At 44.3% G+C, this 9,611-nt stretch overlaps 2 non-coding genes across 2 annotated transcripts; both read right to left on the reverse strand.

The window, feature by feature from the left end:
• Positions 1–1,091: 1,091 nt before the first annotated feature.
• On the reverse strand, positions 1,092–1,173 carry trnas-uga (transfer RNA serine (anticodon UGA)). The gene has a single exon. It is a non-coding gene; the product is annotated as a tRNA-Ser (tRNA).
• A 3,104-nt stretch (positions 1,174–4,277) lies between these two features.
• trnas-aga (transfer RNA serine (anticodon AGA)) lies at positions 4,278–4,359 on the reverse strand. The gene has a single exon. It is a non-coding gene; the product is annotated as a tRNA-Ser (tRNA).
• Between the last annotated feature and the right edge of the window lie 5,252 nt (positions 4,360–9,611).

Genomic DNA, 9,611 nt, shown 5'->3' on the forward strand with positions numbered 1-9,611 from the left:
AGTCTAGTGTAAATTGTTCTGAAATACGGTCTAGAGGAATATAAGTGCAGACATGATTGACTGTGTTATAAGCAGCGCCGTGACCTCGTGACACATAAGTGAGACAGTGCCGAGTGAAGTAATAATTGAGACAGGATCTTGTGTAATACGAACCAGCCTGGTGTAGCAATAACACTGACCGGATCCAGTTTAAGAAAACTGATACACGGTCTCGTGCAGCTTCACATAATTGAGGGCTCTTTTTAATATCAACTGACGCAGTGTCTGGTGAATTAAATACCGGCAAAGGTACGAGATCAGTAAAAACAGAGACATACACTAGTACAGCAATAAGAGAGTAATCGTTTAGGACAATAACAACAGAAACAGGGAATTGTGTGATATGAATGTAGGCATGTATTGGTGCAGCATCACCTGAGACAGGGTCCAGTTTGATAGACACGTGGCAGGTTCTACTGGAGTAATAGCTGAGACAGAGTCTTGTAAAATGCAAATAAAAACATGTTCTAGTTTTCTATAACCAGAGACAAGCTCTAGTGCAGTGCTAACTGGGGCATGGCTTATTGTAACTTTGGTCGAGACCTGCTTCAGTGCAGTCATGACTGAGATAGTGCCAACTGTATTGTGGCCCTAGCCCAGTACATAAACTACTGAGATTGAACCAATTACAGAAACAACTGAGAGATGACCTTCTCTAATATGATCAGAGACATGTCCTCGTGCAATAGAAACAGTAACGGCGTCTAATTTAATATGAAACTCTTTCGAGTTATCAACAGTCACAGATTGCAACTCTTTCGAGTACAATCACAGTTCTTGGTTTTCGGGAGTGGGACATGAACCCACAACCCTCTGATTCAAAGGCGAGGGTGCTATGAACTGAGCCACACCTGACACCTCCCTTAATTTAATATGAACAGAGACAGTGCCAAATGCAGCAATAATTGAGACAGCGTCTGCTTCATGTGATGTGAGCAATCACGGTTTCACTGCCACCTACTGGTCAAACTTTGCTACTGCAGGTGTTGTGAAAATGTCGATTCCATTTACTGTTTCTGAGATCAATGGTTAAAATCAGAAATAATGGAAAACGTAGACGGCAGGATTTGCACCTGCGCGTGGTAACCACAAAGGATTTCAAGTGCATCGCCTTAACCACTCGGCCACGACTACAGACCTTGGCATGGAGCCTGTATTATTTATATGAAGTCATAGAACGGTTACAGCAGACAAAAAGGGCCTTCTGCCCGCCCTGTCTCTGTCATAAACTAGCCGGGTATGCACGCGCGTTATTTCCTATGTGAATATTCAGGGAGATCAATGTTGTTTCCTCCTGGAGCCTCAGCTTGTTCTGAATTTCAATCTGTGGAAGGTAATCGACCTACAAAATCCACAAGATGATAATGCATTCCTCTCAATCATCAATAACATCATTCACATCTTCCACTTCTTTGCTGCACCTCCTTCCAAACATTGTAAACTCCACTTGCATCGTTCATCCTGATATTTTTCTCTTTGACATTTTAATATGAAGTTGCACAACCAATGTTAATCAAGTTTGTGTTGGTGAATATGTGTCCATCCCCTCGGGGAACTGAACCGCATTGACACACACAGAGGAACACACACTGACACATACACCGAGAGTGACAGAGGCCTAAGGAGAGACAAACACCCAGAAAGCAAGGATGCCACCAACTAGGCCAATTATTGTTCCATTTCAGACTCCAAATGTGGTGAATGTTTGCAGATGAACAGGACTAAGAAACGCGGGGGTGTTTGGGTGGTTTAGTTTTTCATTTGACTGACAACTTATTCTGCAGACAGTTTGTGTCAATCAGGAGTGAGAAGGGGAATTGGCAGGATTCGAACCATGTGGAAAAACGTCTGAACCACTCGGCCAGGACAACTGGGTAAAGGCTGCATGTTGTTTGTTTAAAATAATAGAATGAATACAGGGAGTTCCAGTGAAAGAAGGTCTTCCAGTCCGTGCCATTGCCCCAGCTTTTCCCAGTCACCCTGGGATTTACACTGTCTCTCCTGATTCTTCCAACTGAAATACAACACTGCACAGCTCAGCTGCCCCTTCACCGCACAGGGAATCTTTTGGAAGTGCATCAAACAACAAACCACCAGAAAGTTTGGCAGCGGTAAGAGTGAAGCCCAAATCTTCAGAGAGATCGAAACCTGAACCAGCGGCTGATCCCGCTCGGCCTCACTACCACATTCAGATTAGACACAAACATTGTCTTCACCAACATTGACACTGAATTAGAATATAAAAAATTATGATCAGGAATGGGCCATTCGGCCCCTCGAGCATTCTCAGCTACTTGATAAGATCATGTGAAAACTTGAATCATCATCCACTTTGTAACATCCGGACGTTTAGTTACTGAACAGTCTCCGCTCAAAGAAAAGAGAGAAATGTCTTCTTGCATCTTTTAAAACTGATGGTTTTCCTCTCTCTCTGCACCTTATGATATTAAGCCACAGAACGAATATGAGTAATGTGTGGGTGGTAAAAATGGGAAACTGAACCACATTGACACACACAGAAATTCACAAATACGCACTTGTTAAGTTTTGAAATTGTGCTTCTTTTCAAACTGTCTTCAATGTGCAGAAAGTGGAGCTATGATCAACTTATAGCTCAGAAGATGTACATCAAGAATGTATATAACAGGTTGATTCTCACGGTGCCTCTTGGGACTCGGTGAGCTGCATCTAACGATTTAGACCATTTAATTGTCGTTCAATGAGTCCGGTTCCAAATTCGGTGCTAGAAATGATAAGAAAACTCGCTGAATTTGCTTGTCTTGAATTCAAAGCATCGCATGGAAGATAAGAAAGTTCATCTTAACCGTGGTGTTAGGAAACATAAAATGACAGAAAGGCACAGCAAAGACAGGGGCTATTCGGCCCTGTGTGCTGCTTTCAAAGAACAATGTCATTGGTTGATATGAATATTCAAGGATATTCGTCATTTAGGAAGAATGGTTAAAAAGGAAAATGAGGTGGGGTCGCGCTGTTAATAAGGAACGAGATTGGTACATTAGTGAGAGAGGATCTTAGATTGAAGGATCAAGATGTAGAAAAAGTTCGGGTGAAGCGAAGAAACAGCAAGAGGCAGAAAACATTGGCGGGAGTTGTTTATAGGTCACCAAACTGTAGTGGGAATGTTGGGCATGGGATAAATCAGGAAATTAGAGCTGCATGTGACATGGGTAATACAGGAATAATATTCTGCCTCGCACCACCAGCTCTATAGTCAGTGCTTTGTAACCTATCACAGCCCTTCTCTTTTATTTTCACCCCCTCACTCCGACTCTGGGTTTATTCCCGAGTTTTGCCCTTGTGACATTTCCAGCTCTGATGTGAAACTTCCACTCTCACTCCACCAATTCTAGCAGAGCTTTACCGTGTTATTGTCAACCAGCAAATCAATCACATTGATTTGAACAGCTCGCCCAGGACTTATACGTTTCAACTCCCAAACCAGGGATCGAACGCAGGCTGTACTGATAAAATTAACGCATTCTAACCACGAAACCAGCAGTTTGACACATGGAAGCTGCTTTTGGTATTTTTCTATCCCAGATCTCTTTCACAAATGACAAGTTTCTTTGGCCAAATGGTCGGTGTCGTTTGAACACAGGTGTCCTCTTCAGCCAATGAGAACAAACATTTCGCTGGAACATGAAATCGATACTTTCCCCCTTTAAGACAGTTATTAAAGCCGCCCACTTTGACTGAGAATTTAGTCGTCTGACCGATTTTGTGGCTCAGTGTCACACTTTGTGATAAAATGCTCCTGGGGAACGCCTTGTGACGTTTCATTAGGGAAAAGGAGCTTTATAAATATAAGTTGTTTTTGTAGTCCATACATAGAAAGAGACAACCTCCTCTTCCCTCTTTCATCCTGGTATTTTTCACTGTAACATTGTAATGTGAAGTTGCACCACTAATGTGAATACAGTTTGTGCTCGTAAAAATGTGTTCACCTCCTCAGGGAACTGAACAGCATTGACCCACACAGAGGAACACACTCAGAGATATACACCGAGACTGACAGAGGCCTAAGGGGAGACAAATACCAAAGTGAAATCATGTAACCAAATTGGCTCCGTTTTGTTTTCCATTTCCGACTGGGGATTTGCAGAAGGCTGACAAATGAATGGAAATAAGAGATGACGGGTGTGTTTGGATCGTTTTTACTCGATTCAAACGATAATTAGCGCTGTCTGTGCGCGGTTAAAATCCAAAGTAGTGAGAAGCGTAGTCGGCAGGATTCGAACCTACGCGGGGTAACCCCAATGGATTTCTAATCCACCGCCTTAACCACTCGGCCACGACTACAGAAGCTGCTGCTCGCTCACTATTATTTGTGTGAAATCATGCAATGGTTACAGCGGAGAAAGCGGTCTTTCTGCTCGTCCTGCCACTGCCATGACCTGACCTTTTCCCCGGAACCCAGCAATTTATCCTGTCTCTCCTGGTTCTCCCGACCAAACTGGGAAAGAAAGAGTGAGAATGATCAACCCGGCCAATTACCGCTTCATCAGTCTACTCTCCATCATCGGTAAAGTATTGGAAGGAGTCATCAACGGTGCTATCAAGCGGCATTGACTTAGCAATAACCTGCTCACTGATGCCCAGCTTGGTTTCCACAAGGACCACTCAGCCCCTGATCTCATTACAGCCTTGGTTCAAATATAAACAAAAGAACTCAACTCCCAAGAGGAATTGAGATCAGCATTTGGCTGAGTGTGGCATCAAGGTTCCCGAGCCGAACTGGAGTCAATGGGAATCAGGGGGAAACTCTCCGCTTGTTGGAGTTATACCTAGCACAAAGGAAGATGGTTGTGGTTGCTGGAGTCAGTCATCTTAGCTCCAGGACATCACTGCAGGCGTTCCTTAGGGTAGTGTCCTCGGCCCAACCATCTTCAGCAATGAACTTCCATCCATCATAAGGTCAGAAGTGGCGAAGTTAGCTAATGATTGCACAATGTTCAGCACCATACCCGACTCCTCAGATACTGAAGCAGTCCATGTCCAAATACAGCAAGACCAGGGCAATATCCAGGCCTGTGCTGACAAGTGGCAAGTAACATTCGCACCCCACAAGTGTCAGGCAATGACCATCTCCAACACGAGAGAATCCAACCATCGCCTCTTGATGTTCAATGACATTACCATCACTGAATCCCTCACTATCTACATCCTGGGGATTCCCATTGACCAGGAACTGAACTGGACTAGCCATAAAAATACGGTGGCTACAAGAGCAGGTCAGAGGTTAGGAATCGTGCAACGTGTAACTCACCTCCTGACTCGCCAAAGCCTGCCTACCATCTACAAGGCACAAGTTAGGGGTGTGATAGAATATTCCCCACTTACTTGGATGAATGCAGCCCCCCCGCAACACTGAAGAAGCTGGACACCGTCCAAGGCAAAGCTGTCTACTTGACTGGCACCACATCCACATTCACTCCCTTCACCACTGATGCACAGTAGCAGCAGTGTGTACCATCTACAAGGTGCCCTATAGAAATTCACCGAGGCTGCTTAGACAGTAGCGTCCAAACCCACAAACATTCCCAGCTAGAAGGACAAGGGCAGCAGATAGATAGGAACACCATCACCTGGAAGTTCCCCTTCAAGTCACTCACCATCCTGACTTGGAAATATATCGCCGTTCCTTCACTGTCACTGGGTCAAAATCCTGGAACTCCCTTCCTAACAGCACAGTGGAATACCTACACAACATGGACTGCAGCGGTTCAAGAAGGCAGACCACCTTCCCAAGCGCAATTACGGATGGACAATAAGTGCTGGCCCAGACAGCGAAGCCCACATCACGTGAATGAATAAAAAAACGATCCAGTTTTACCTGCAAATTATATTGCCTTGAACTTCTGACCAAAGTAAAGCACTGCAAACGTCAATCCCTGGAGCAAGTCTGACGTATTTGCTCAGGTGAGGAACCAGCTGAAGCTTTCAATATTGGATTTCTTAACACCGATTTCCAAATGGGAATTGTTTAATGGCTTGAAAGCGAAAAAACAGGACTATGGAGAAAGAGAAGGAAATTGTCATTAATTATAAAGCTCTTTGCACAAAACTAACGTAGACACCATGGGTGGAAGGTCCTCTTACTGCGCTGTGCCATTTGATGATGACATTGTTGATCAGTCTGTCTCCAGCATTCCTAATGAGAACAGCCGAATTCCATTTCTTCAAAACAAAGACCCAAAGTGCTGCTGCATGACGTCACCGTTTAACATTCCAGACAGCTCCATTGGGATCTTTACAGCGCAGGGTTTATAGAGGCGAGTGGGGTCATATTCGCTTCACATGTGATGGAGCTGCGGTTTGAAACCTGATAAGAGCATTATCCAAGCGTGTTTATTTGAGTGTGAGCGACAGTTCGATAATTTCCGTTTGTTGTAAGTATGAACACAAGTGTTGGAATCCTGCTGACTAAAGATTGCACCATTTTTGATTTTAACCAAATTAATTATCAGTTAATTAGAAGGAAACCCATCCAAATACGTCCGTATTTTCAGATTCCCATTCATTTGTCAGCATTCAGGGAATTTGCTTTCGGAAATGGAACAAATACTGAGCCAAATTGATAATACCCTTGCTTTCTGGGTTTGTGTCTCTACTTAGGCCTTTGTCACTCTCGGTGCATATCTCTCTGTGTCTGTTCCTCTGTGATTGTCACTGTGGTCCAGTTCCCTGAGGGGGTGAAAACGTTTTTAATGTCGCAAACTTGATTCACATTACTTGTGTGAATTCATGTTAAAATGTCGCAGAGAAAAGCATCAGCGTGAAAGATAAAACAAGAGATTGGCCCTTTCCATTTCTATCCTACAACAATAACAACTTGTATTTATAAAGCGCTTTTAACCTAATGAAACGTCACAAGGGCGTTCCCCAGGATCATTATATAACAAAGTGTGACACCGAGCCTCATATTCGGTCAGATGACTAAAAGCTCGGTCAAAGGGGGAGGCTTTAAGAACTGTCTTAAAGGAGGAAAGTATCGATTTCATGTTCCAGCTAACAGCAATGGTTCTTCTCAATGGTTAAGGAATCGCTTGTGTTCAGCTTAAACAGACCATTTGGTCGGAGAACGTTGTCCCTGGAGGAGATCCCGAATGAAAAAAAAATGTCAAAAGTTGCCTCCATCATCCAAATCTCAAGTCTTATTGGTAGTTTCCCTGATGTTCAGTGACTCGGGATCGGCGCTTCCATTGGACCAACAGCGAATAGGGTGGAGGTTTTTGGAAATTGAAAGTTGCGCATGCGCAGCTTGTGGGGCTATTTCAACTTACTGTCGATTTCATGTTCCAGCTCAGAGCATCCGTTGTTTTCATTGACTGACAAAGTCGTTTGTCTTGAAACGAAACAGGCAGTTTTGGAGTGAAAGAGATCTGAACTGAAAAGCAAAAGGCAAAAGCAGCGTAGATAAGCCAAATCGAAAACTAATGGTATAGCTTCCCTGGTTGTCTAGTGGTCTGGATTCGGCGCTCTCACCGAAGCGGGCTGGGTTCGATTCCCGGTCAGGGGGTGTAGAGTTAATCAATTCGTAGGAACGAGTGTTAATTATTCATTGATTGGAGAAGTTTAAAATCTCCATCAGAGAAGTGACAGAACATAGGAACAGAAATTAGGCCATTCGGCCCATCGAGTCTGCTCTGCCCTTCAATCATGGCTGATAAGTTTCTCAACGCCATTAAATACACTCAATGACCTGTCCATAGATTCACCACTCTCTGGCGAAAGAAGATTCTCCTCATCTCTGTTCTAAAACGTCTTCCCTTTACTCTAAGGCTGTGCCCTCGGGTACTAGTCTCTCCTACTATTGGAAACATCTTACCCACTCTATCCATGTCTTTCAGTATTCTGTAAGTTTCAATCAGATTCCCCTCATCCTTCTTAACTCCATCGAGTATAGACCCAGAGTCCTCAAACGTTCCTCATATGTTAAGCCTTTCATTCCTGGGATCGTTCTCATGAACCTCCCCTGGACTCTCTCCAGCGCCAGAACACCCTTCCTGAAATACGGGGCCCAAAATTGCTCACAATATTCTAAATTTGGTCTGACTAGAGCCTTATAAAGCCCTAGCAGCCCATTCCTGCTTTTATATTCTAGTCCTCCCCAAAATAAATGCCAACATTGCATTTGCCTTCCTTACTACCGACTCAACCTGCAAGTTAACCTTAAGAGAATCTTGGACTAGGACTCCCAAGTCCCTTTGTACTCCAGATTTCTGAATTCTCTCCCCATTTAGTGAATAGTCTATGCCTCTATTCTCCCTACCAAAGTGCATGACCTCACACTTCCCCACGTTGTATTCCATCTGCCACTTCTTTGTCCATTCTCCTAACCTGTCCAAATCCTTCTGCAGCCTCCCCGCCTCCTCAATACTACCTGTCCCTTCATCTATCTCTGTATCATCTGCAAACTTAGCCAGGATGCCCTCAGTTCCTGCATCTAGATCATTAATGTATAAAGTGAAAAGTTGTGGTCCCAACACTGACCCCTGCGGAACTCCACTAGTCACCAGCCGCCATCCTGAGAAGGACCCCCTTATCCCTACTCTCTGCCTCCTGCCCTCCTGAGAGTTCCCCCTCAGAGCTGGAAAACATCACACTTGGATCAAACAATCACTGGAATAGACACCGAGAGTGACAAAGGCCTAAGGAGAGACACAACCAGAAAGCAAGGATGTCACCAACTTGGCTCAATGTTTGTTCCATTTCCGAAAGCAGCCCGGCCGAATGGCCTCTTTCTGTGCTGTAACTTTCTATAATTTTATGTTTCCCACCAGCACCGGTCATTCTGCCATTTTAAACCCACTCGAGCGAGATGTAATTTCTTACCTTGTATTCGGCTCTTTTGAACCTAAACACGAAGCAAATTCAGTTTGTTTTCTTGTCATTTCCAGCACGAGATTTGTCACGAGACTAATTGAGCGACACATTAATGGTGCCAATCCTTCCCTGGAGCTCACCGCGTCCAAAGAGCACTGTTATCATCAACCTGTTTTGTACCTTCTTTCAGTACATCTGCTGAACAATATAAGCTTATCACAGCTCTGCTTTCTTCACATTGAAATCCAATGTGAAAATCAATTTCAAAGCTGAACAACTGGAAGGAGAGCGTGACTGTGGATAATCGGCACTGGGCACATTCCTGTAATCAGTATATGGGAGAATCGGGAAGATGAGATCCTCGTGTCTCTTTACCCTCGAGTTTTACCCATTCCCACGAACTGACTGTGTCTGCATCAAGCTGCTGATTGACCTGGGAGCTGGATGGACAGAGGGAGCTGGAGGCGAAGCAGGGACAATAGTTCTTCTCATTGGTGAAGAAGTCGCTTGTGTTCAACTTAAACAGACCATTTACCGGAGAGAATTGTGAAAGAGATCGGGAATGAAAAAAAAAATGTCAAAAGTTGCCTCCATAATCCAAATCTCAAGCCTTATTGGTAGTTTCCCTGATGTCCAGTGACTCGGGATTGGCGCTTCCATTGGACCAACAGCGAATAGGGTGGAGGGTTTTGGAAATTGAAAGCTGCGCATGTGCAGCTTGTGGG

The sequence above is a fragment of the Cetorhinus maximus genome, unplaced genomic scaffold (genome assembly GCF_964194155.1).
Source record: "Cetorhinus maximus unplaced genomic scaffold, sCetMax3.hap1.1 HAP1_SCAFFOLD_4586, whole genome shotgun sequence".
Taxonomy (NCBI): Eukaryota; Metazoa; Chordata; class Chondrichthyes; order Lamniformes; family Cetorhinidae; genus Cetorhinus; species Cetorhinus maximus.